Here is a 27,018-nt window from a genome sequence, read left to right as displayed (position 1 = left end):
CGGTGCTGATGACGGAATAATAACACAGACAGACCTCAAGGCGGAGAGCCCATGATGAGCCTATCTATATACAGCGGGTTGTACACTCCTCGAGTGTAATGAGACACTGGAGATCCACGACTCTCATTCACTAAGATGTAAACATTGAAACAATGTTCAGCCAGGGTACTTTAAGATAGCGGTATTAAGGAACCCAACTAACAAGTTACGTATCCGTTTCCTATACTTTACTTAAATTCGTTAGATTGGCTCAGGAGAGAGATAATCCACCTGATAGCCGTCCTTATTAGGGAATCGGAAGATCGGCCTCCTCATCAGGTCAGATGAACAATATTTATCTTATGATGTTTGGATTAAGCAGCGCTTGAGTCATAATTCAAGATTTAAATTGCTAAACATCAGCGAATTTGAAAAACTAAAATCCACTACACGGTACTTCAAGTTGAGGAGTACAAATGGTGTCGAACAATCGCCAAGGAATTTTTCAACGCAGAGTCTGCTGTGGTCTGGATAGTGGTGTCTGGGATTTTTGTTTATTCTTAAGAAGTTCAGCTTCTGCTAAGGAATTGTCCCTCTAGACCGAATCATAAGACCAATGACTTCCTATTTTGTAATTTAATACTTCTTTCCGAGATCCGCAGTGCATGGTTCATATATGGCATTTTTCTCCTCACACACTAATCGAGGCTGCTGTTCATTTTCCTCGAATCTTACAGTGCGATCAATCACCATACCCGTATTCGCCCGGTTGATGGGAACACTTATCAGCTCGTCTTGTGGATCCATTTGTGGAAATACATCCTACTTCTTCATAGATCTCTCTAGTTCCTTTTCTATGAGTTTCGACTTGACAGTTAACCGGAAGTCAGACATTGATGCCAAATTATTACGACTAAAAACAGCTAATTCCCAACCACAACACGAACGGAAATGTATGTAATCGAATATAAGTCCAGAATCAATTATTCTTTGTAGCAAAATGCGTAATTCACACAAGATGAACAATGACACATAACATCTTTAGGATAAGGCTGTAAGATAAAAGAAGATCAGCGCAGGAACAGATAAAACGCGAGAAAATGAAATGAAATTTCTACTCACCATCTAGAAGAGCTCGTGTTGCTGATTAAATTTCTCCTAAGGAAGGAAAACAAAAATCCTACAAGGGAAATACACCACTCATTTCTGAGTCATTATCGGCATTGTCATCGTCTGTTGAGGTTTCACTCTCCTGGCTATATCATGGGTCCTAGGGCTTTTTGTTTCAGAAAGTGCACGAGTTCCTCCCTTCCTTACGTTATCGAGAACTTTGTCAAGAATGACCGAGCGAATGACAATGACCGCGGAAAGAACTGAGCACAATACAATACACAGCTGAAAGCACCTGGTTACATCGGCAACACTGGTGACCGGAATTAAAGTCTAACGCGCTCTAGCGGAGCGATCGGCTGCCTATGATTGGCTCTTTATTGATTCACTCAGCCTCCGGCAAAAGGCACCGCTCAAATGTCAAGTCGAAACTCGTAAGAACTGAACTATAATTGGTGTTGTGTACGAAGGCTTCCAGCAGTCATTGTGCAAACTGTATTGTGACGATTGATTCTCATCAGCTCTCCCTTACGACAGAAGCCTAAATCACAGCACTCGTCACATCTTCTGCAACGGGATATATTAAGGCTTCTTCCAGGGAGAGATCGAATTGGGATGGCATTGTCGTTCATTTTAATTGCTTACCTGCATTGCCCGCATGACATACCTGGTGGTGGTGGTTGTTTTTGGAGGAAGTACTTGTGGGCAACCATCCCCTTCTAGCACGAATCAGAAGGGGAAAAAAGGACGATGTTCGTCCCTTCGAAAAATGAAGGATTTTGCAAAACAAAATGAAGGGCCACGAAGGGGATTAAACTGAAATACTCCCCATGCCACGCAAACGCAATGCCTTCTGGATTGGAGGAAGTGGAATCAAGGTCAGACTCAGCTCCCCAAGTTCAAAGATCCTGGGGATTACTCCTACTAGTCGCCTCCTACGACAGGCAGGGGATCCGTGGATGTGGCCACTGCAGTCTGATGGCGATGCCGATTTCATTGGTACAGTCCCCAAGAGACTGGATGCGATCCTGGCCGAAGTCGGTGCCATTTAAGGGAATATGATTACGACTCTTCTTTGTTGGTTTCTGTTGGAAGTTTAATAATTATTCGCTATGTGGAACCAGAAATCTCCCATTATTTATTGGAAAACGAGCAAACTCGATTGTATATATTACTAATATATAAAAAATACGACCTGCAGTATTTACAAAGCTGTTCTCCGCATAGATCTGAGTCTCATTGTTGAGTGAATCCCGTTCCATCCTTGAACTGGTCGGAGACTCCGGGTAAGAGACACACTCTACCCCTTCAGCTTGCGGTAAAATAGATACATTTTTGCGTACAATTGAAGTCATACTCTCGGAATGTGCAGGAGAATATACCATCACTTTGTCGACGCAGTGGCTGGCTCAGAAGATAATCGATTTTTAAAAATTTGCTTTACGTCTCACCATCGCCGGCTCCGCGGTGTAGGGTTAGCGTGCCTGCCTCTTACCCGGAGTCACCGGATTCAATTCCCGGCCAGGTCATGGATTTTTACCAGGATATGAGGGCTTGTTCGAGGCCCACTCAGCCTGCGTGATTAATATGTGACTGTGAGATGGCGGCCCCAGTGTAGAAAGTCAAGAATAACGGCCGTGAGAATTCGTCGTGCTGACCACACGACACTTCGTAATCTACAGGTCTTCGGCCTGAGCAGCGGTCGCTTTGTACGTCAAGGCCCTCCGGGGCTGTGGCACCATGGGATTTGATTTGGTTTGGTTTTACGTCACTGCGACACAGGTCTTATGGTGTCGATGGGAAAGGAAAGACCTAGGGGTGGGCAGGAAGCGGCCGTGGCCTTATTTAAGGCTCAGCCCCAGCATTTACCAGGTGTGAAAAATGGCAGCCACGTTAAACCATCTTCAGGGCTGCCAACAGTTGGGTTCGATCCCACCATCTCCCCGATGCAAGCTCACAGCTGCACGCCCCTAACCGCACAGCCAACTCGCCCGGTGATAAACGATCCAAGAGACTTACATGCAATAGCCTTTTTTTTTTTTTTAAATGGCGAGAACTGAATGATTGCTAAGTTACATAGCTACGATGGCTTTCCAACGTGGAGACCTAGATTTGTCCGGGGTGTCAAAATGGTGGAACTTTCCAGGTGGCTTCTCATTGGTTAAAACCCAAATTAGGGAGGGTGGATCCAGCAGCCTCAAAAATAATCATGGCTTGTTGAAAGAACCTTTGTCCTTTGTGCATAATTTTTACTTCATCAGTTAAGACATGCATGAAAACCTAGAGTTCTCTTTTTCTGTATTGTTTCGTTTCAGTAAGCCTATTTCGCCAAATGATACAATATTTTTTTTGTTGTGTTTTGTTTTATTTCGCAACAGTCTAGAAAGCCTCCTGCATAGTTCTAAAAATATCTCTGGTCCACGAACTACGGTCCATTTAAATAGCGCACATTTCTTCCACATGGGAAGTACAAAACAGTTCTTGGTCTAACCATGTGTGCATTTATGCCCCGTGAGTATGAAACTGGACTCAGCCATCCAGCGAAACCCGATAAACGAGCGAGCCAACTCTTTGTTCAACGGACACACCTGCAAAATGCTTTTTTTAATGCTTGCTCCTAATACATTTTCTTTGATGTCAGTTATCCTGTCCGTCCGTGGCAGAAATTTGCATTATTATGCATAGAGGGGGCGTTTTAATTGAGTTGTATCGTCCATGCTTGGGCCTCAAGTGAACTTTTTTTATTTATTTTGTGCCTCGCTTTTTAGCGCGAAACGCTCGATTTTGAACTAGTTTGAGTCCACACTTTCATATTTTTTATTGCAAGAAAATAATTACCAAGGCTATCTGTCTTTGAACATTTTTTATCCCCGTATTGTACACAAAGGCCGGGATAATTATCCTGTAGAAAAACGTGTTAATGTTATTCACCGATACTGTGTTGCTCCAAAGTGTGGACAGTGTATGAAGTTAACCCCTTTCTTAGTCCTTTTTATCTCCTTGGGTTTACAACATTGTAAACCTTGTGCTACAATGAAGACATTTTTGCATATAATCGAAATTATATTCTGGGAATATGCAAGAAAATACACCATCATTCTCTTGACACTGTGATTGTTTCACAGCTTTACACCGAATGGAAAATGAGAGGTCCCACAGAAGTATCTTATGGGATCATTCACTGTATACAGTCAAACCCGCTTATTGCGGCATCGCTTTTAACGACATGTTGGATATAACGGCGAAATCTAATGTTCACGTTTGAATTCTATGTAAATACTCCATTTAAAAAATCGCTTAGTACGACGTCGCTTATTACGACATATCGGATAAAACGACGTATTTTTATCACATTTTCGGAGAAATTAACCGGCTATAATGTCCAATTAATTTTTTTTATTTTTTTTTTTTTTTTTTTGCGTATTTGGGGATTGCTGAAAACAATGCAACGCTTTTTATCGGAGACTTCAAATCAGTCTGTTAAATAGTCAATGCAACCATCGCTGGGAAGATGTTGCAAAGAAAAGGATTTAATGTTGGAGACAAGTCACACATTATTGCCGGCCCCGCGGTGTGGGGGTATAGTGCCTGCCTCTTACCCGGAGGCCCTGGGTTCGATTCCCGGCCAGGTCACGGATTTTTTTCTGCACCTTAGGGCTGGTTCGAGGTCCACTCAGCCTACGTCGTTACGATGGAGGAGCTATCTGACGGTGAGGTAGCGGCGCCGGTCTAGAAAGCCAAGAATAACGGCAGAAGAGGATCCGTCGTGCTGACCACACGACACCTCGTAACCTGTAGGCCAAGCGGTCGCTTGGTAGGCCATGGCCCTTTGGGGCTGTTGCGCCATGGGATTTGCTTTGGTCACACATTATTTGCAATTGGAAAATGGGGAAACTAACGTCAACATCGCGAGAGAATTGGATGTATCACACTGAACGATTTCTACAATTTGAAAAAACAGAGGGAAAATACGGCCTCTTTTCTAATATTCAGAAAAAATCAAATGGGCCAGACCATCTGAGCACAAAGGTAGTGAACAGTATTTAGATCGTTTAAGCAGCAAAGTACAAGTAATGTGCCCATCAATAGACCTGTTCTTCAACTGAAAGCCAGTGAAATTCCTGTCACTCGTGCTCCACAAATACTGTACTTAGTTCAGATACGTTCTTTTTAGTTTTAACTTAATATTATATTAATTAACCATTTAAGTGTGCAGCCTAGAACTTACAGACATTGCATTCTTGGCAACAACAACAAAAAAACCCGGTTTGTGCGACTATCGGCTATAACGACCGTTAATTGGCGGTCCCTTCGGAGTCGTTATAAGCGGTTTCGACTGTACTCACGATTCTCTCTTTCCAATGGCTTAAATTTCCTTAAAACAACAATTATTGGTCGTATATTTTTTCTTATGTTTTTCTTTCATTCTCACCGAGCTCGATAGCTGCAGTCGCTTAAGTGCGGCCAGTATCCGGTAATCGGGAGATAGTGGGTTCGAGCCCCACTGTCGGCAGCCCTGAAGATGGTTTTCCTTGGTTTCTCATTTTCACACCAGGCAAATGCCGGGGCTGTACCTTAATTAAGGCCACGGCCGCTTCTTTCCAATTCCTAGGCCTTTCCTATCCCGTCGTCGCCATAAGACATATCTGTGTCGGTGCGACGTAAAGCAAAAAAAAACCAAATCTTTCATTCTAGAGACAGAGACTATTTATTATGGAAATCCCTCTTTTCCACCGTACACCGTATGGCAAGTTCTGAGTCAAAAGTCAGTATTTCACTCTGGGTGTTCGTTATTCTGGACGCCTTACTGCTTATGAAGAGTGCATTCCCAATTCGTTGCGCTATAAGAAAAAAGGCGCGATGCTGACACAGTCTTCTACTGTTCGTGGCTTGCCAGGACTACTACCCAGCCGGATGGCCTGCAGATATTGGATCCCTTGATGTTACTCGGCAGTAGTCCGATTCATTGGCTGAATGGTGAGCGTTGAGGCCTTTGGTTCAGAAGGTCCCGGGTACGATTCCCGCCCAGATCGGGGATTTTAATCGCCTCTGATTAATTCTCCTCCCCCCGGTGACTGGGTGTTTGCATTTGTCCCAACACTTTACCCTTCATATTCAGACATTATACTATATATTACATCCCTCCATGTAGGATTGGCGTCAGGAAGCGCATCCTGTCGTAAAACAGCGCCAAATCCACGTGTGCGACACAGTTCGCACCCACGACCCTGCAGGTGTGGAGAAAACGCTGTAGAAAAAGAAGAAGAAGAAATAAGATATTCGACAGTAGGCTATGTGCCCACAGCGGGTTTCACCCTCTGCTTACCTCATCATTATAACAGTCATCGTCTCACTTCCAGACGCGCAGGTCGCGCAAAGGCGTCAGATAGAAAGACCTTGTCCAGGCGAGCCGAACATGTCCTCGGGCAATCCCAGCACTAAAAGCCGTACGCTAAAGAAAATTCCTCATCTGTATATTCCTTGCATTATGCAGCCAGTAATTCTATCTGTGAATTTACCGTAGTAACTATGTGCTTGATGATCTATGTAGTAGAGATTCTAGGCATAAGGTTAAGGAAAAATAAATAATTTCTAGTGTTAGAACATTCATGTCATGGGACATCAGCCAGTTTGTTCTTCTCCGACTTCAGGGACCTTAGATTTACGAGCTCAAGGGATTATTTTCTTTCTGGCTGTTCATGATCCCTTCCGGATAACTTATTCTTCACCGGTGGTTGCTAGGGTTTTATCCAGTAGCAACGCTAAGAAGCTCTGGGCCTCCCCGCAATAATTGAAAATGGGCCCCTCGCTTCCTGATCAGGGAATATATATGTTTATTTCGTAGTATAGGGTTGTATGTTATTACAATGAACAACAACATCGCAACGATAATAATAATAATAATAATAATAATAATAATAATAATAATAATAATAATAATAATTACATCATTTAGTTTTCAAATTTGAAGGAATTGAAATAATGCACGTATATGGTACGAACACACACAAACAAGAAATTCATATTCTAATCATAGTAACCAAAACACGCTGACCGTCACAATATTAAGAAATAATCTCGTTCCTAGGACCAAACAGTTTACAACTCAACCATCCATTGTAGGCATGCTTAGCTACACTGACTGCCGAGAGTTATAAACAGGCTTGAAACTTCAGTATTTAGAATTTAGATACGCAGGGTATCTTTTTTTATCGCATCTTCGCCGACTGCTGGGTTCTCAGAACTGGCTAATTCCTTCAAAGGCCTTGTTGATTGTTGTGAGTGGCAGCAAGGAATGGTTATTACTGGAACAGATTGGGAAACACACATTCTTTCAGAAACAACTATCGTACTCTATTGATGAAAGAAGCTCTGCACTACGACGACCTAAGTACCGCCTGTAATACAAATACAGAGATTCCAACTATTACGATTCAATCGTAATAATTACGAATTACCCATCATAATTACGCCTTTACGAATCACACACCACAAATTACGATTTTTTGTTGATTTTTAAATCTAAGTGTATGAAGTGCTCAAAAGGATACACAAGGCGGCGTGAATTCTCGGAATATTATCTTCAGATTTCTCAGAAATAATTTATCCCCCTTTCCTGTCGTTCGTTTAAGAATATTTCGAGTTTTCACGTGCTGAACGCAGTGTGTGCTTCCAGTACCGGAGATTTAGGCACCTGTGAAGTGGCATATCTTGCGGAGTTGTTGTCCTTGTTCGTCACATGATCAGACTTCCATGCAAGTATGAGAGTTCTTTTGTCTTTGTTTTGGCGGTATAGTGGTGACAAACTCCGTTTAATGGTGAATACTGTGTGCGTGACTGTTGAAAAAGTATTTATTGCGATTTTATTTGCCAAATTTACATATATTGCTCTTCTAGGATATATGCTAATCGTGTGTTACGAAATGCGAAAGGTTTGACATAATGAAGGGATTTCTTGTGCAGGAAAATACGTGTGATTACGTTACCGTGACTAGTGACGCTAGTAATAAATATAGTTGAAAATTTTGGGAGGTATACTCGGAAGAATGACCCAGTTTAATGCGCTCCTCAAAATCTCATTCACACGTGTTTTGTAGTGTGTGGAGCCGCGATGTTGAAGATGAACAAGACTGAATTTCGTGCTAATATGAACTCCGAACTGTTAAGTGCTCTGTTAGTGCAGAGAATGCACATGATATGAAAAGAAAAAGCATGTTAACAGTGTCGTTTACCAAACAGTAACTACAAGCTTTAAATGATATGTAAGTTAGTAAGATCACGAAATAATAATAATAATAATAATAATAATAATAATAATAATAAACTACGACCGCACCCCCCCCCCTCCCCCGTGCCCTAACGGCTGCATTACGAATTACCTTTTTTGAAAGTTGGCATCTCTGCAAATAATACTGTGTTGTGTGTTGTAGCTTTATCAATATGTAAAGTCACTCTTCAACACTGACTTAAGAAACAGTCATGGGACCCTCACAAGCCATGGGTCCCCCCGCCCCGCAGGGTCTGCGGGGTCCTTAACGCCGCCACTAGTTTTATCGTACCTCAGAACTGGCTAATTACTTCAAAGGTCTTGTTGATTGTTGTGAGTGGCAGCAAAAACCGAACCAAACCATGCTGTTTTACTCGGGACGCAGCAGTAATACCACCTATCGGAGACAAGTGGCAATAAAACAGACAAATAACAACAATGATCAATGTAATGTTATTGTCGATCAGTTTTATGAGCTTTCGATATTGTAGGCCTTCATATTTAATTTTCTTCCGACTCTGTGTTATTACGGCATCTAATATAAAGGGAGTCCTTCTTTCCTTCATGATTCCCTCCTGTCTTATTCTTCAAGCGATCGTTCTTTTACGATTTGTTCTCATTCTTTATGATCATCTTCATAGTTTTCCCTGTCGATATGGACCAATGACCACGTGGTTTTACAAATTAAGACAATAATGACAGTAACCATCGCCGGTAAAATAGTATGAGACATACAGTAAATGATCGGAAATATTATTCTCTACGACTTTTGTTATGTAGTACTTTTCGATAGGACCCGTAACATCCAATAACATAGGTCCACCCGTTTTCTCTCGATGCGTGTACACACATTCAGACAAAAATGACGGAAAATTAAAAAGTGCATTTTCTCGTTACTGTGGACACGACCGATACAGAAGTACCGTTTTTAGAAAACATTCTGAGCAATATACAGACAAAACTCCTATTTTATATATATATAGATGTTACTATGCCAGAAAAAAAAAATACAGTCTTGCGATCAATACCAAGTTCACACCCATACCACGATGTGATACTTTAGGTTGTACCTGGTATGTTCACGGATTGTTGATAGTTCTATTGGCTAGCCCGAGTGGACTGGCTGCAGTAATGGAGAGTCAGGAAGAGGTTTTAAGCGCAATTTTGTACTCACTGGTACGATGTGAAAACCAGAGCTGAGCAGGAGAGGCACCATGACACGCGGATCGTCCATTACAGACTCTGTTCGGCGCATTTATTATTAACAAGCCAGGACATTCAGGCGGCTGCATTTTCCATTAAATTGCGGATCATGATGGCGGGTTTATTGGTGTCTAAATGAGAAACATTAATAAAGCACGACGGAATTAAAGGAACCATCACAAAAAAAAAAAAAAAATCATGAGCACCAAACCGATTAACAATAGGAAATCAAAGAAAAATAAGTTACTTCTTTCTGACAAAAGATTCTTGAACATTAATCCGAAGAATGGCTTGGCAGACAATGGATCCTCCCTAATGAGAATGATCGAGCTGAAAAGGAATGAGAATTCTGTAGTGTCGCCCTTCTCATTTGGAACTAAGCCTGTCTTCCAACTTAGGATTTTGTTGTTGAAGCTCATATTAGCCCCTAGAGGCAACGTGATCATCAGTTCTGTGTTGTAACGCGTAAGATTTTTCGCACGACCTACTTAGTCAGAAGCGACACACGAACAGCATGTCCTTTGCCTGGTCATAGTTATCATAACATTCACAATGTGAAAAGTAAACCTATTCCTATTTCGTATATGTTTCATCTACATATCTGTGCATTTTAAACACTTCAAGATCAACGCATAATTGTCTCTTAGAACAAAATAATCGTAGTAGCAAGGTCGGCGGATACAGAGTGTGTCTCGGCCCACAAGTTGCCGCGGCTGGTCCGTGGTCCGAAAGCTCTGCACTCTGACCGGCCAACCGAGCAGTGGAGGGGTGGCCACGGCTCTACTGTCGCTCTACGCCTCTGTATTCGGGAATCGAAGAAGTACTGGTCTGCATTGTCGACTGTACTGAGAATGGTTTTCCGTGGTTTTCCATTTCCTGCACTAAGGACACGGTCGTCAACCCTCTCACCTTTTCCACACATCTCCTTCTCCGATACAAATCTCCTCGCCTGAGAGACGGCCTCAGGGGAGGAATAATAATAATAATAATAATAATAATAATAATAATAATCGTATGGCCTCAGCTACCGTGTGCAGACATTTCAATTTGACGCCATCTGGCTGGCTGCTCGTCAATTTCGACGTTCCGTTTTACTCTAGGCCCACTAGATGGCAGATTGAGTGAACCGAAACTCTCTTGAGCGTCTGTGGCTGAGATTTAATTAATTTTGTCGGGTATTGCTGGCGAGATGTAGTGTTTACAGCGCACTATGTCTTCCGGTATGGGCTATATCAAATGTGTTACTTTCATTGCCCTGTCTCAGTCTCATCCTTGGCTTTGACAATATGAAAGTGGCTGAGGTATGAGTGATGCTAGTAATACCATTGCTTATGCAGCCAGTCCCTGTTATGAATGGTGTGAAAATATCGCTGAAAGGGTCGGTTGGTTCTTGCATTTCAATGGGGTTGGCAGACTGATATGTAATAGCAACTACTGGATCAGTGAGGAATGCAACGGGAAACGACCTCGCTCCTCATTTCCCTAGTACGCCTCTTCAGTGACGCCTAGGCTATTTATGACAGCTGTTGGCGGAGCTGCAGAGGATCAAACCAGCCTTCGGGCTGAATACCCAAGATACATACAACACCAAATGTGTCACCAGAGATCTTTTACATGCCGACATTGTCGAATGGACTTTTTTCCGCCCTTCAAAAATCCGACTACATCTGCCAGGTTTGAACACGCTATCTTAGGATCCGGAGCCCGATACTCTACCACTGATCCACAGAGGGGAGGAATTAAAACATGTAGTAGCTCCACAACCAGGATATCAGCATTGAAGTACTTCATTGACAAAGCGAGAAAGTATAAGAACAGCTCCTTATGAACACATTGTAAATATTTATGTAATAGTAATAAAAGAATAAAGATCGAGCTTAATCATTTAATAATTGATACTTAGGATCAGTGAAAGTTCCTCTAAAAAGTAAAGTAGGATATTAAAATATTGAAAGTACAATTTTTCATTTACATATTTGTTTCGTTATTGCAGAAAAACGAATTCTACCCATGCTGTTATCATGATTTTTTTTGTGTGTGTGTCAGATCTGTTTATCTGACCGACGGATTTGAAATAGAGTAACATCACTGACATTCTCTTGAAGCGATTGTAATCCATCACCAGCTGTTCTTGAAATTGCTGTGCAGTTCACCCCTTTACGTTTCTTAAAACGGGGCTATAAGCAATGCCAGATTCAGCTGGGGTCGCCGTGGTCGCAGTCCCATGCTCCATTGTTGAGAACCCCTTAAGCTCTCCCTTTAGTTGCTTCTTATGATACGTAGGAGCTACCGTGGATTTATTGTATCACCCCCACCCACATGGGGTTGAGCATCATCATCATCATAGGTAGGGCCGTCCGGCTCCATGGCTAAATGGTTAGCGTGCTGGCCTTTGGTCACAGGGGTCCCGGGTTCTATTCCCCGCAGGGTCGAGAATTTTAACCATAATTGGTTAATTTCGCTGGCACGGGGGCTGGGTGTATGTGTCGTCTTCATCATCGTTTCAACCTCATCACGACGCGCAAGTCGCCTACGGGAGTGAAATCAAATGACCTGCCTCTGGCGAGCCGAACTTGTCTTCGGACAATCCCGGCACTAAAAGCCATACCCCATTTCATAGGTAGGGCCTTTTCACTTGCTGCCGCGTATAGCGAAGTCATCAGAGTGCATCAAGGTTGCTACTTGCGGGCTCTTCGAAGGCCGAAGAGACTAATCCTAGAATCACTAGCTCTACCGCAATGCTGCCACATCAGATCTGCCAAAGCTCTGTTTTATTTTAGATCTTGGTGGTAATTTGTTTTCTACGATCATTTTTATCGGACACGTGCGTTCGTCGCTGTTGTTGGGAATGCTATTGGACCTCATGCACGATATGTCATCTTATTGACCGTTCTATCCTCCCACTTGCTGAGTAGATTTGGCACTTCTTCATAATAGACTATAGAACATCCTTGTATCGATTTTGCTCTCCTCTCTGACTGCTATTGCCGGGCTGAGTGGCTCAGACGGTTGAGGCGCTGGCCTTCTGACCCCAACTTGGCAGGTTCGATCCTGGCTCAGTCCGGTGAAATTTGAAGGTGCTCAAATATGTCAGCCTCGTGTCGGTAGATTTACTGGCACGTAAAAGAACTCCTGCGGGACAAGATTCCGGCACCTCGGCGTCTCCGAAAACCGTAAAAGTAGTTAGTGGGACGTAAAGCAATTAGCATTATTTATTATCTGACTGCTTTGTTCATCTTTCACTTGAGAATACATCACTTGCTTTGGAAAACTTGTGTTAGACTGCCAACTACGATGACGGATAGTGGCGCTCCTAATTCTCTTCATGCGACTTAACGTCACACAGTCCGACTCGTTGGCTGAATGGTCAGCGTACTGGCCTTCGGTTCCGAGGGTCCCGGGTTCGATTCCCGGCTGGGTCGGGGATTTTAACCTTAATTGGTTAATTCCAGTGGCACGGGGGCTGGGTGTGTGTGTTGTCTTCATCATCAATTCATCCTCATCACAACGCGCATGTCGCCTACGGGAGTCAAATAGAAAGACCTGCACCTGGCGAGCCGAACCCGTCCTGGGATATCCCGGCACCAAAACCCATACATTTAACGTCACACACTAAAACACACACACACATTTTTGGTGACGTTGGGATGTATGGGAATGATTACAGCCGTAACCGTAATTAAGATACAGCCCCGAGGTTTGGCTGGCGTCAAAATGGCAAACAACGGACAACAATCAACACGGCTCCGACAGTAGGATTCGAACTCTCCATCTCTCAAATGCAAGCTCACAGATAAACGACCCGAACCTTGCAGCCAAGTCGCTCCGTACGAAATTATATTTTCTTCTGCTATTACATTAATATTAAGACAGCATAATGTAGTCTTCATCAGTGAGTTGAGAGGGTCCCGGGTTCGATTCCCGGCCAGGTCGGGGATTTTAACCGTCATCGGTTAATTCTATCCGGGGGCTGGGTGTTAGCTCTGTCCCCAACATCCCTGCAACTCACGCACCACACATAAAACTATCCTCCACCACAATAACACGCAGTTACCTACACATGGCAGCTGCCGCCCACCCTCATCGGAGGGTCTGCCTTACAAGGGCTGCACTCTGCTAGAAATAGCCACACAAAATTATATATATCAGTGAGTGTAACACAACGGTTGTCGGGATAGGCTTACATAGCAAGATGTTTGAAATCTTCAAGACACAAAGGAGTGTTCGCCAAAGCTGCATTTCGTCACCAGTGTAATATTCATGGTGAGTTGACTTACATCATGATAGCTGCACTGAATGGATCGAGTTATGGAAGATATCGAATCTCCGATACGCGAATGACTCCGTACTCATTGCCGAGCATGACGCAGAGCGTCTGGTCCGAGTCAGAAATGAGAGCATCGATTCGAGTTTTCAGATCAGCATGCAAAAGACCAAAATTATGTTAGTTGATAGGACCGGCAAACTGACTAAAATCAACGTCTCCAGGGAAATGAAAACAGTTTCACAAGTGTTGTGTGTCTTGGTGCCGTTATAACTAACAATAATACTGTGAAGTATAGATCAAGAGAACCGTTTCATATATGGAAGAATCGCTCCGTTTTAGTCAAAGTAAAGATCGCCGGCGGTGCTTGGTATTGTTACAATGTTTCACAACTCCCATTAGTTTTACACTTCACTTGTCATCTTTAGTTCTAATTTTAATAAACCTAACATATATCCTAAAATACGTTCAAATCAACCATCTTTGGTCATTCGATGTACTAATAATTGGTAAACGCTGCCTGCTTCGAATCATCCTCAAGGATTTTGCTTTCCTAGGCAATTCCCAAGTGCACAGCGCGGCGCAGTGTGGTTTGAGCAGGGACGAGCCTGTACGTAGCTTCAGGTAGCACGCTCGCCAGTTTCGGTCCTTGGGTGTTGCATCACACAAGCAAGCCCCCTATCGAGAAACAATACCAAATGTTCCCGTTAGATTGCACCACTCTACAGAGATAACTTCATGCCTGCTTTCTCTCCTCTCGCAACGGTAATTTCTTTTCAACGCTACTAGGGTACACCATACCGGTCCACCCACAATACTACCAACATTTCGCATTAAAGAAAAACAGGAGGGAAAATTTTCAGTTCAAGAATAACTGTATTTATAATGTATAATTAGCCTCTTATTTCCTGTGTTTTAATCTGGATATATATTCAGTTTTAATAGTACTTAAAAATAAGAAAGTTTATTGTTCTTTCTGTAAGCTTCTCATATAAAAATGTGACAGTGAAAATTTTGGTGCAACACCCAACTTCAAATACCACCAGCCACCACTGCTAAAAATAAGACTAGTTCAAACTCTGGTTTTCTGTGTTCTCTGTCGTCCTCTACGGTGCTGAAACGTGGTCCTTATGATCTGCTGATATGATGAACTAATTTGAGATGTGGTGCTGAAGAAGAATGCATTGTTATTTCATACCAGCGAGTCCATTCCTGAAGGACCTGACCATCAGGGTGCTAGCAAAGATTTATCCAAATTAATGAATATTGAATTTTCACGACCTCATTGTAATCGAACCAGACTTTTAACGTATTAGGTCGTGTTACGTACATGTAGTACGTGTTGAAGAGATGTTAAGTACAGACAAAAATGGCCAGCCGGACACCAGTGGGATCCGAACCCACAACCTCCCGATTTCGCGTCGGTTGCTCTACCAATTGAACAATGATGGCCTAGGCCATCTTTGTTCTGTTAGAAAGGATCTGAGCTACAGGTCTGGCACTGCTGCTAGCACACTGTAGAGTGCGTTTAAGTCGCTCGTTGTGGGGCATGTCAATGAATATTGAATTTTCACGACCTCATTGTAATCGAACCAGACTTTTAACGTATTAGGTCGTGTTACGTACATGTAGTACGTGTTGAAGAGATATTAAGTACAGAACAAAAATGGCCAACCGGACACCAGTGGGATCCGAACCCACAACCTGCCGATTTCGCGTCGGTTGCTCTACCAATTGAGCTATGATGGCCTAGGCCATCTTTGTTCTGTTAGAAAGGATCTGAGCTACAGGTCGTGAAAATTCAATATTCATTGACATGCCCCACAACGGGCGACTTAAACGCACTCTACAGTGTGCTAGCAGCAGTGCCAGACCTGTAGCTCAGATCCTTTCTAACAGAACAAAGATGGCCTAGGCCACCATAGCTCAATTGGTAGAGCAACCGACGCGAAATCGGGAGGTTGTGGGTTCGGATCCCACTGGTCTCCGGCTGGCCATTTTTATTCTGTACTTAACATCTCTTCAACACGTACTACATGTACGTAACACGACCTAATACGTTAAAAGTCTGGTTCGATTTATCCAAATTATTTGGTCACATCGTGCGTCGCAGAGAAGAGAGCCTTGAAGAGCACATCATTTTAGGAAATGTGTGTGTGAGAAGAGGGAGCATGGACTAGTTCCTACACACGCTGGTTGGATGTCATAAAACGTGCCACCTAGACACCCCTCAAACAAGCAACCCGGTTAGTTTTGTGTCGACAGTGTTCCGAATTTTAAAACAGGAGTTAGTGATGTGCAAAATTTTTATGTATACGGTAACAAAACAGTGATTTCTTTCTTTCGATTGTCCCTTGCCGTCAACTCTAGTATCCCGACCCAAACATTCCAGTGGCCTTCGAACGCCTATCATGAGTTTTCATTGTTGCTGCTTTATTGCAAGATATAACACAGTTATGCACTTGCACACTCGGGAAGCCAGCGAATAAATAGCTTTGATGGTGAACTCTTGGGAAACCAGCCAGCCTTCAGGCTGAGAACCGAACATACATACATACAGATATAGATCGTACTAACTTCTGAGGAAGGTGAAGCCTGGTATGGCAAGGAAGACTGTGCTCAAGAACGAGGTCAGAGGTGAAGTGACACGGAGAATATATTTTGCGGGTAATGCACTGCTAACAACCCTCGCATACAACCGTGCCACTAGAGTCTAACAAGCGAGCGGGGGAGGGGAGGGGGCAAGTGTGGTAATATTTGATGAGCACTTTAGACCCCCTAATCCAATGTGCTGCGGTGAATAGGGAGCGAGGATTACATGTATTGATATAATGTTCCCATTATACAGTCATAACTTTGCCCTATTCATATCCAGAAGGGGGGAAACGGGTCTCAAGTTTTTCCCATTTGCTAGCACTTCTCTCTTCAGAACGCCTGGCACTAAATAACGTCAGACTGAAGTCCCTACACAACATTACTCCATATTAGCGCTTCTACTACAAACTTCAGTCGATAAGCATCGCGCACTAGTGTAACAAAGAAACAACAAGGAAGAGGAAAGGAAAAATATGATCTCACTGGCGAGGTTTATAAGCGAGTGTCAATGTGGTTACGACTGACATTTGAGTGGTCTATATTTCATTTACATTTTAGGTCATACACAAGCAGAAACGTCGGCGAGATTTTTAAGCTAGTTCTGCATACAGGGTGACACCCAGTAATGACAGGACATTTAGTTCTTGTTCCGGGTTGAATCGTGTTGTTGTTTTCTCTACATTCCGTACAATTTGTCGACATTTCGAATACATTGCTGTATTCTTTGTCAAGAATACCCAGTGGCGTGCACTGTGAACCCCATCTACCTCAGCGCTGCTATAGTAAAGAACTTTGTATTAACATCTTCTAATATTCCTTAGAACGCGTTTTATAATGTTTAAAAAATGGCGAACATCTAAGCCAAGCCAAGTACAGCTGTCTCGACAATCCGCTCGCACTACCGCAGTTCAGCTTCTCCAGCGAGCTGGGTTTCCTTGCTGGCGCAAAAGAGAGCTACCCCCAGCGAAATTTAAGGTCGCTTGGGTGATGCATGCACTTGAAGCTTCCTTGTCCTGCGAGCTGGGCGGAGTTGTAGGCCCTCCCCCGACAGCAGTTTACGGCGACAGTCCAGCTAGCTTACGTAAGGTGATGTTAGTTTTAATACTTGACATTCGAAGTCTTCAGTGCCACACACTAGGGACTGCAAGAAAAAATATCAATATCCTAACAGAATAGCCGCTTGGACATCGTCTTGCTAATAAAAATAGAGCAAGTATATAAAATAAATTGTAATATAGAAGAATATATTTTAGTCTTGGGTTTCAGCATGTATACAGTTTCTTCGAGCAATTCATTGATGGCACGTGTAGAGGATGTGTTCCGATAGCCACAGAATAACATTTAGGTTGCCCAGCATGAACACAGAGTACGCGCGAATGGTTGTCTGTGATGGTGGTATGTAGTGAATGTTTGCAGTGTTCCTCTTGGATTATAGGTGAAGGTTTCGCGAGTTCTGTGATATTCTTCATGAATATAACGTGTGTTGTACGTCGTGACAAATATTTTCCCTCGTTTCTCGTTGTTGCACGTACACTCAGTATACGAGTGAAACTGTAAAGATTCAGAGGGTAAAATACCAGTTAAATTTTGCTGATTAGTTTAGATTAGGCTTTTTAAGTAAAAAAACATATAATTAGTCCCAGTGTATTTTTGTGAAAACCATGACTGTACTATCATGAAGCGTCACCGGATGAAACTGTAAGTCGTCGTCATCATCATCTGTTTACCCTCCAGGTTCGGTTTTTCCCTCGGACTCAGCGAGGGATCCCACCTCTACCGCCTCAAGGGCAGTGTCCTGGAGCTTCAGACTCTTGGTCGGGGATACAACTGGGAAGAATGACCAGTACCTCGCCCAGGCGGCCTCACCTGCTATGCTGAACAGGGGCCTTGTGGAGGGATGGGAAGATTGGAATGGATAGGCAAGGAAGAGGGAAGGAAGCGGCCGTGGCCTTAAGTTAGGTACCATCCCGGCATTCGCCTGGAGGAGAAGTGGGAAACCACGGAAAACCACTTCCAGGATGGCTGAGGTGGGAGTCGAACCCACCTCTACTCAGTTGACCTCCCGAGGCGGAGTGGACCCCGTTCCAGCCCTCGTACTACTTTTCAAATTTCGTGGCAGAGCCGGGAATCGAACCCGGACTTTCGGGGGTGGCAGCTAATCACACTAACCACTACACCACAGAGGCGGACGAAACTGTAAGTACATTGTTTGAAATCTGTTATAGATTAAGTTATGATGGTGTCGTCACTGCCGTGGATATCAATTTGGAAGTATGTGCGAGCGTGTGGTTGAAAATATTCTTGAAGGATCTTTCTCAGGTAGACTTTTCCACGAAAAATGCAGCCTTGTAGAATGGTAATGTTGACTTGAGAGAGTGTAGTGGGGCTATGATTGTTTATATATTTTTTTAAAAAAAGCTTTTTTGCAGCTGGGGTAATGAATATGTTAACCGCATGCCACTGGGAATAGCTCTCCTCGATCGTAAGTAATCAGTCTCCCAGGCAGCAATTGAACTGATCCGACTGATCACGCAGCAGTCACACCGATCACACTGGGAGACAGATTACCTCGGATCGAGTACCGGTATTTTATTCGCCTTTACAAAGAATACTGCAATCTATTCGAAACGTCGGCAGACTGTGCGGAATGTACAGAAAACAATAACACGGTTCAACACGGAAGACGAACTAAATTACTCAACACACCGTGGAAGATTTACTTATAATGATAGGGCAGTTCAAATGAGAACAGGAACCATACTTTTGTCAATTTCATCCACAGTTAACTGGGAAAACTAACCAAGTATTTTTCAACATACAGTAGTTTTTCGAATGGAAATATTCGCGGTCGTTCTGCTTGATCTTAGTTACACTTTTTAATATTTCGAACGACGATAAGAATGAAAGAAATACTGCACTGGTGCACAAATTTGACCTCATGGCCCGTAGACCTCGTAAAAGATGGTTTCGTTATCTACTGTAACTGTGGTTAATTTAAAAGGTCGTTGTTGCTTTTTCCGAGATATTGCAAGTGAATTTTGGGCCACAGATCTCGTCTAAAAGGACATCCCAGTACTTGCTCCCGTTGAGTCTTATTGAAAATTGTGAATTAAAAGTTTGGTTCCTGTTTTTGTTTTAATTGGACGGTATGTTTTATCCACCTTGTATAGATAGATCTTTTAAAGTTAATATTGAACAGGGAATTGATTTCTTTGAGTCATTACTTTTGAGCTCAAACCTCAGTCGGCAGGAAACAAGTTTTAATTGCACAGATAGAAATGAAGACAATTTTGATACATAATGAGGCTACGATACTGAAAATAGAGCGTAACAATGTTGACAGAATCACCGAAACAAGCTTCTGTTGGCACATTTTATACAACTACCAGTAAGAGAGTCTCCCTAACGGTGGCGATCACTCATCGGCCCTCTGCAACAAGATACAGTTGTTCATTGGTGTGTATACCAGTCTAGATGTTATTCTTCCTCTTCTCCTTTGATAATACACAGCCTGTTACCAGTCATTCGACCGCATCAGGAATGGAATGAATGAAGCCCCATCTATTGGCGAGGATAAGAAATGTGCCGGCTGCCGAAGTCGCAATGATTGGTGAATGCCAGATGAAATGAAATGATAATGGAGTGTGTTGCTGGAATGAAAGATGACAAGGAAAACCGGAGTACCGCGGAGGAAAAACCTGTCCCACCTCCGCTTTGTCTAGCACAAATCTCACATGGAGTGACTGGGATTTGAATCACAGACCCCAGCGGTGAGAGGCCGGCGCGCTGTCGCTTGAGCGACAGAGGCTCTTTCCATTTGTCTTTCGATTTTACCCTTCAGAATAAGACATATGGTAATGCGGTACCAAGGCTGTAAGATGGAATCAAAATCAAAAAGACTGAGAGGACCTCTACCCGAAGAGCGCTAGAAGACGCTGGCCAATGGGCTGAATAAATACTGGGGAGATGTCAAAGCTGGGAGAACAAGATCTGGACACCGTAATGAAATTGTTTATTATGACGCAGTGCATAGGCACTCAACTCTCTCTCTCTCTCTCTCTCTCTCTCACACACATGCCAGCAATAAAAAATGTTTCTCACAAAAGTTCGTCCTACCGAGCTCGATAGCTGCAGTCGCTTAAGTGCGGCCAGTATCCAGTATTCGGAAGATAGTAGGTTCGAACCCCACTGTCGGCAGCCCTGAAAACGGTTTTCCGTGGTTTCCCATTTTCACATCAGGGGCTGTACCTTAATTGCTTGCTTGTTGTTTTAAGGGGCCTAACATCGAAGGCCATCGGCCCTGTACCTTAATTAAGGCCACGACCGCTTCCTTCCCACTCCTAGCCCTTCCCTGTCCCATCGTCGCCATAAGACGTATCTGTGTCGGTGCGACGTAAGGCAAAAAAGAAAAAGAAAAGAAGTTCGTCCTGCGAGTATATCCGGCAGGAAAAGGGCGTTGAAGAGAGGCGATCTGGCATCACTGTAACCACACGTAGGGTAAATGCCTCTGTCAGCACATATTAGTCGTGCACCCCATGATCTGCAGAACTTCAGGCTGACCAGCGGTCGCTTGATAGGCCATGGCCCTTCGTGGCTGTTGCGCCATGACTTTTTTCCGGGTAAACACTAAATATATCGCCAAAAATATTTTGCATGTCGACATCGTAGGACGTGGAGCGTCGAATGGAACTTTTTTCCGCCTTTCAGGAATCAAACTACCTCTGCCAGGTTTGAAACTGCGATCGCGGGATCCGAAGACCGACACTCTAGTATTCATGAACAGAGGGAGCTATCACAAGGATATTAAATATCGATAGTTATAAACAAGTCTTTCTTGTACACAGAAAGGATGAAAACCACCATTCTAACTGGCGCCTGGATGACGTTGTCGGCAGGTCCTTATTTGAAATTACTTGATGAAAAAGATCGCTATGTGGAGAGTTGAGCTCATGTTGCTTGCATATTAAATATGGTATAAACACTAATATTTATTTTTAAGTGGCTACTTCTTGCCTGTTAAATGTTAGCACGTAGTTAGTGCTGAGCTGTAAATCACGGAACTCATTACCCGTGACACTTAACACTTGTTACCAACCCCATAAAGGTTTATAACAGTGCTGTGTGTCCACTGTTTTGTGCTCATAAACAACTTAGTACATGCTTTCTCTTTTGTTTCTTTCCAGGTAAGTTAAGTGCGACTGCCGAGCCGGAACGGTAACCAGCACTTCATTCACACCTTCTTCTCTAAAAGTTTTATTGCTTCAAAACGTTCCGCAATGAGCGCTCTTTTCGCTTGATGTAACCAAGGTAGAAATTAAAAGGTAGACATTGACGGGAAGATTAAACGGTATGTTACTCAGTTTATTATACTTCTCTGTGCGAATGGTGATGATGATATTATTATTATTATTATTATTATTATTATTATTATTATTATTATTATTATTATTATTATTATTCCAAATAGATGTTCAAGGAGAAATATCAGGGTCGTTTCAGTTTTATAGGCTTTCCGTAAGTTTGGCTTCTTGGCTGAATGGCCAGCGTACTGGTCTTCGGTTCAGAAGGCTCCCGAATCGATTCCCGGCCGGATGTTGGAGTTTAACTCCATATGGTTAATTCCTCAAGGAGTGGATGTTCATGTTTTTTCTTAACACATTTCTGTTCATCTGCGCTCAGGTCGCCTGCAGGAGTCAAGTAGAAAGACCTGCACCTGGCGAGCTGAACCCGTCCTGGGATATCCCGGCACTGTAAGCCATACGATATTTCATTTCATCTGCGCACAACACACCACACTATCTATCGCCCCCTTAGAGGCCTGTTGCAGGTCTTTCGAGTTGCCGCTTGATAGGTAACCTGCGCATCTGTGAGAATGGGGCTCGACCTGTGATGAATTTTAATGCTGAACGCACGCGCGCACACACACACACACACACACACACACACACACACACCGCCTCCGAACCATCACAATTAACCTATGAAGGTTAAAATCTCCGAGTTGACCGGGAATCGAACTCAGGACCCCTTGGACAAAAGGCCAGCACGCTAACCATTTAGGGAGATAGTGGGTTCGAACCCCACTGTCGGCAGATCTCAAGATGGTTTTCCGTGGTTTCCCGTTTTCACACCAGAAAATGAAGGGGATGTACCTTAATTAAATCCACGGCCGCTTCCTTCCCACTCCTAGCCCTTTTCTGTGCCATTGTCGCCATGTTGGTGCGACGTTAAGCAACTTGTAAAAAGCTAACCACCGGGCGAGTTGGCCGTGAGGTTAGGGGCGCGCAGCTGTGAGCTTGCATCTGGGAGATAGTGGGTTCGAATCCCACTGTCGGCAGCCCTCAAGGTGGTTTTTCGTGGTTTCCCATTTTCACACCAGGCAAATGCTGGGGCTGTACCTTAATTAAGGCCACGGCCACTTCTTTCCCACTCCTTGGCCCTTCCCATCACATCGTCGCCATAAGACCTGTCTGTGTCGGTGTGACGTAAAACAAATTGTAAATTAAAAAACCTAACCATTCAGCCATGGGTCCGAACACTACCACAGATAATGTACGCAACAGTGAATACATCGCTCCACATAAGGTTCGCGTCAGGAAGGGCGTCTGGCTGTAAAAATGGGTCAAATCCAACACCAATAAATTAAAAAAAAGGTTAGGAAGAAGATGAACTTCGCAAACATTCAGAGGTTGGCAAACAGTGGTCCGAAACACAGAGGATAATATTTTACCGGTGTTCAGAACCTGTACTGCACTGCACTTCACCCTCATTCAATCTGTAACATGTTGCTGTATTTGTCTGGATTGTTGTCCGTTCTTTTTCATTCTTGCGGTGGACTGAGTGGCTCAGATAGTAGAATGCTGGCTTTCTCAGCTCCAAGCCCGCTTGGGTTCAGTACTATTCATAGGTGCTCGTATGCTCAGACATTGTGTCGGCAGATTTACTGACACGTACAATAACTGCAAGATAACATTTTCGGCACCTCGGCTTCTCAGAAATGTAAGAATTTTTTCTAGTGGCTTTACGTCACACTGACACAGACAAGTCTTACGGCGACGATGGGATAGGAGAGGGTCAGGAGTTGGAAGGAGGTGGCCGTGGCCTTAATTAAGGTACAACGTGGTGTGAAAATGGGAAACCACGGAAAACCATCTTCAGGGCTGCCGACCGTGGGATTCGAACCCACTATCTTCCGATGCAAGCTCACTGCTGCGCGCCCCTAACCAAACTGCTAACTCGCCCGGTGGTTAGCTTTTTACAAGTTGCTTAACGTCGCACCAACATGGCGACAATGGCACAGAAAAGGGCTAGGAGTGGGAAGGAAGCGGCCGTGGATTTAATTAAGGTACATCCCCTTCATTTTCTGGTGTGAAAACGGGAAACCACGGAAAACCATCTACAATACCACCAGCGGTACGCGGAGACGTCTCAAGGGGTACGCAAATTTATCGTATCTTCTGTTTTTAGTGAAGAGTTCAAAAATGAGTTGAGCCTGCTCATTTTCAATAAAATCTTGTTTTGATTTAGTGATTTTGACTACCACTGCAAAGAGTCACCTTTCCGAACTATTTAGGCCTGTTCTAAATGTGTCACTTTGTACCCCATTGACTAGGTATGTAAAAATGCTTACTTTCGCTGCATTTCTCTTGTTTTAATTTCTTGTTTCGAAATCTACTCATTCACTTCAAGTTTTTCAATAGCAGTGTACACAGTATGACATTAACTGTTGCATTAATAATACTCGTTTATACATTATTATTATTATTATTATTTACAAATACATCGCTGTTGGGAAATATCCGGGTGGCAGAGGTCACCCAACAATAACAATAACAAAACAAAAGTACAACAAGCAATTCCATGGAAAGAAAGTATTACAAGAAATATTACTAGTTCAACATTCTTAAGTATATCCAGTGCTTAACATTACGGCTTACAATACTATGGGTTGAGCTTAGTACTAGCTTAACATTACTAGTGATAATAAAGTTAAAAAAACTAATTACCCAACAACACCATTACAACAACTAGAGTACAACAAGCAATTCCATGGAAAGGAAATACGATAAGAAATACTACTAGTTTAACATTCTAAATCCTGCATTTCACACACAACTTAAGTATTTCCAGTGCTTAACACTATGGCTTACAATACTATAGATTCATCTTACTCCTAGCTTAACATTACAATGAAAATAAAGTGAAGTTTATAACAAGAAAAAGCAAAGTCACCTCCGTAGAGACCATGAAGGCCCTTGGAGGAGTGGGAGGTAAAGGCGATTGTTAACCTCGGCACAATGGGGTAGAGTGGTTAGCTCTACGCCCGGCCGCCTTTGTCCCCAAGAATTAACCTGGTACTCATTTTTGGTGTAGGCTGAGTGAACCTCAGGGCCATATGCACCTCCGGAAGTGGAAATCTCGTTTCTTAAATTTTACGACTTCCTGACGGGGATTCTAACCCACGTCGTTCCGGGCGAACCGAGCAGGCCTTTACCGCCTCGGCCAGGCAGCTCCTGAAGTTTAAAACATAATTACTCAACAACAACAACAACAAGCAAATCCATGGAAAGAAAATGTTACAAGAAATAGCCTACTACTAGTTTAACATTCTAAATCCAGTATCGTCATATACAAATTCACACACATCTGAACTATTTCCAGGTCTAGGCAATGAAAAGCTCGTAATTCCACTCACGAGAGAAACACGTTTCTCCATCTGCCTTATGAACGCTTGCCGTGTTGTCTGAGAAGGGAACAGAAGACTCCAACGGTCGAATAATTGGGCTGTCACTAAGCAATGAGAATGCCAAGGGCAGTTCTCCGGTCATTGCTGACCGCTAAGTTTTGGACATCTTCTGTAAACTTTACTCCGGAGGAATTACGAGGTTTCCTTTGCACAGCGACGATTATATACAATACATTATTATCGGGGAATAGGGTAGTGTAGCGGCTTAGCTGCTTGCCTGTCATCCCGGCGACCGTGGCTTGATTCCTGGTGTTGCTGGGGTGGAATTTTCAGTTGAAAATCTCCGGCCACAACTCTTTCATGTCTCAGTGCTTGCAGAGACCCTGAGCAAGCGAGAAAAGTTGCGGAAGATGATGATGACGATGATGATTATAGCTCATATATATATTTTGCTAGTTGCTTTACGTCGCACCGACACAGATAAGTCTTATGGTGACGATGGGACAGGAAAGGACTAGGACTTGGAAGGAAGCGGTCGTGGCCTTAATTAAGGTACAGCCCCAGCATTTGCGTGGTGTGAAAATGGGAAACCACGGAAAACCATTTTCAGGGCTGCCGACAGTGGGGCTCGAACTCACTATCTCCCGAATACTGGATACTGGCCGCACTTAAGCAACTGCAGCTATCGAGCTCGGTGCTCATATTATTTGGTATCCAGCAACAATAATTGTTATTTCTGGTATGATCGCAATATACTCGTACTTCGAGGATACGAAGGTAAATTAGTTGGATTTCGGGGGTACGCCAACGCCAACCAAAAAGTTTGAATACCACTAATGTAGAGGATGGTTGCCTAGTTGTACTTCCTCTTAAAACAATAATGACCACCACTTAAGATCATGATCATCACCAGGAATTTATCATAAGTCTACATGGTACGCTATGTTATGGGAAACATTAGTGTGCATTGTGAAAATAGCAACATGTATAATATTCCTTTTCTTAACTAGCTCAGAAAGAAAGATAATAGAAGCTTTTGAAATGTGGTGTTACAGAAGAATGTTGAAGGTGAGATGGATAGATCGAATCACAAATGAAGAGATACTGATTCGAATTGGCGAGAGGAGATCGATTTGGCTAAATTTGACGAGAAGGAGAGATAGAATGATAGGGCACATCTTAGGACACCCAGGACTTGTTCAGTTGGTTTTTGAAGGAAGTGTAGGTGGTAAGAACGGTAGGGGTAGACCAAGGTATGAATATGACAAGCAGATTAGAGCAGATGTAGGATGCAATAGTTACGCAGAAATGAAAATGTTAGCACATGATAGGGTGGCATGGAGAGTTGCATCAAACCAGTCTGTGGACTGATGACTCAAACAACAACAAGGCATTCCTTGTTTTTATGTGCATCTAATAAGTAAAATCGCGGTTAACCTGCAAAAAGTTAAAAATAGAACAAGCGTACTGAAAGTACAGTTAAAATTATAATAAATGATACTACTGTATTGTTCTTTATTAACTGACCCAATACGTTGCAGTAAAAGTAGCACTTAACACAATTAATAAATGGTAAAATAAACATCACTTTCCGTTGAAACTAATAAAGCGAAGAAAAGTATTCAGACTACCTAACTTTACTGTGTCCGAAAATAATCAGTCATGGTTTTCTGCTTTTGTATCGAGGAACACTTTTTTCTTTATCTTGCTTCTCAAGTTTCTCAAAACAAGTTTTTCGGTGATGAGAGCATCATCCTGGCAGTATTATAACGACCCTTCGTAATTCTATATTAGTGTAACTCCTAACACTAGTGGTGTTTTAGTGTTTTTGATATCGCGGTTAAGCCGTCATTCGTTTGATCCGATTACGGTAAATCGAGAGTTGAGTGTAGTACGAAATACATGAATTTCGTT

This window comes from Anabrus simplex, chromosome 8, assembly GCF_040414725.1.
Source record: "Anabrus simplex isolate iqAnaSimp1 chromosome 8, ASM4041472v1, whole genome shotgun sequence".
Lineage (NCBI taxonomy): Eukaryota > Metazoa > Arthropoda > Insecta > Orthoptera > Tettigoniidae > Anabrus > Anabrus simplex.
The sequence above is the reverse complement of the archived record's forward strand: the minus strand, read 5'-3'. Positions refer to the sequence as shown.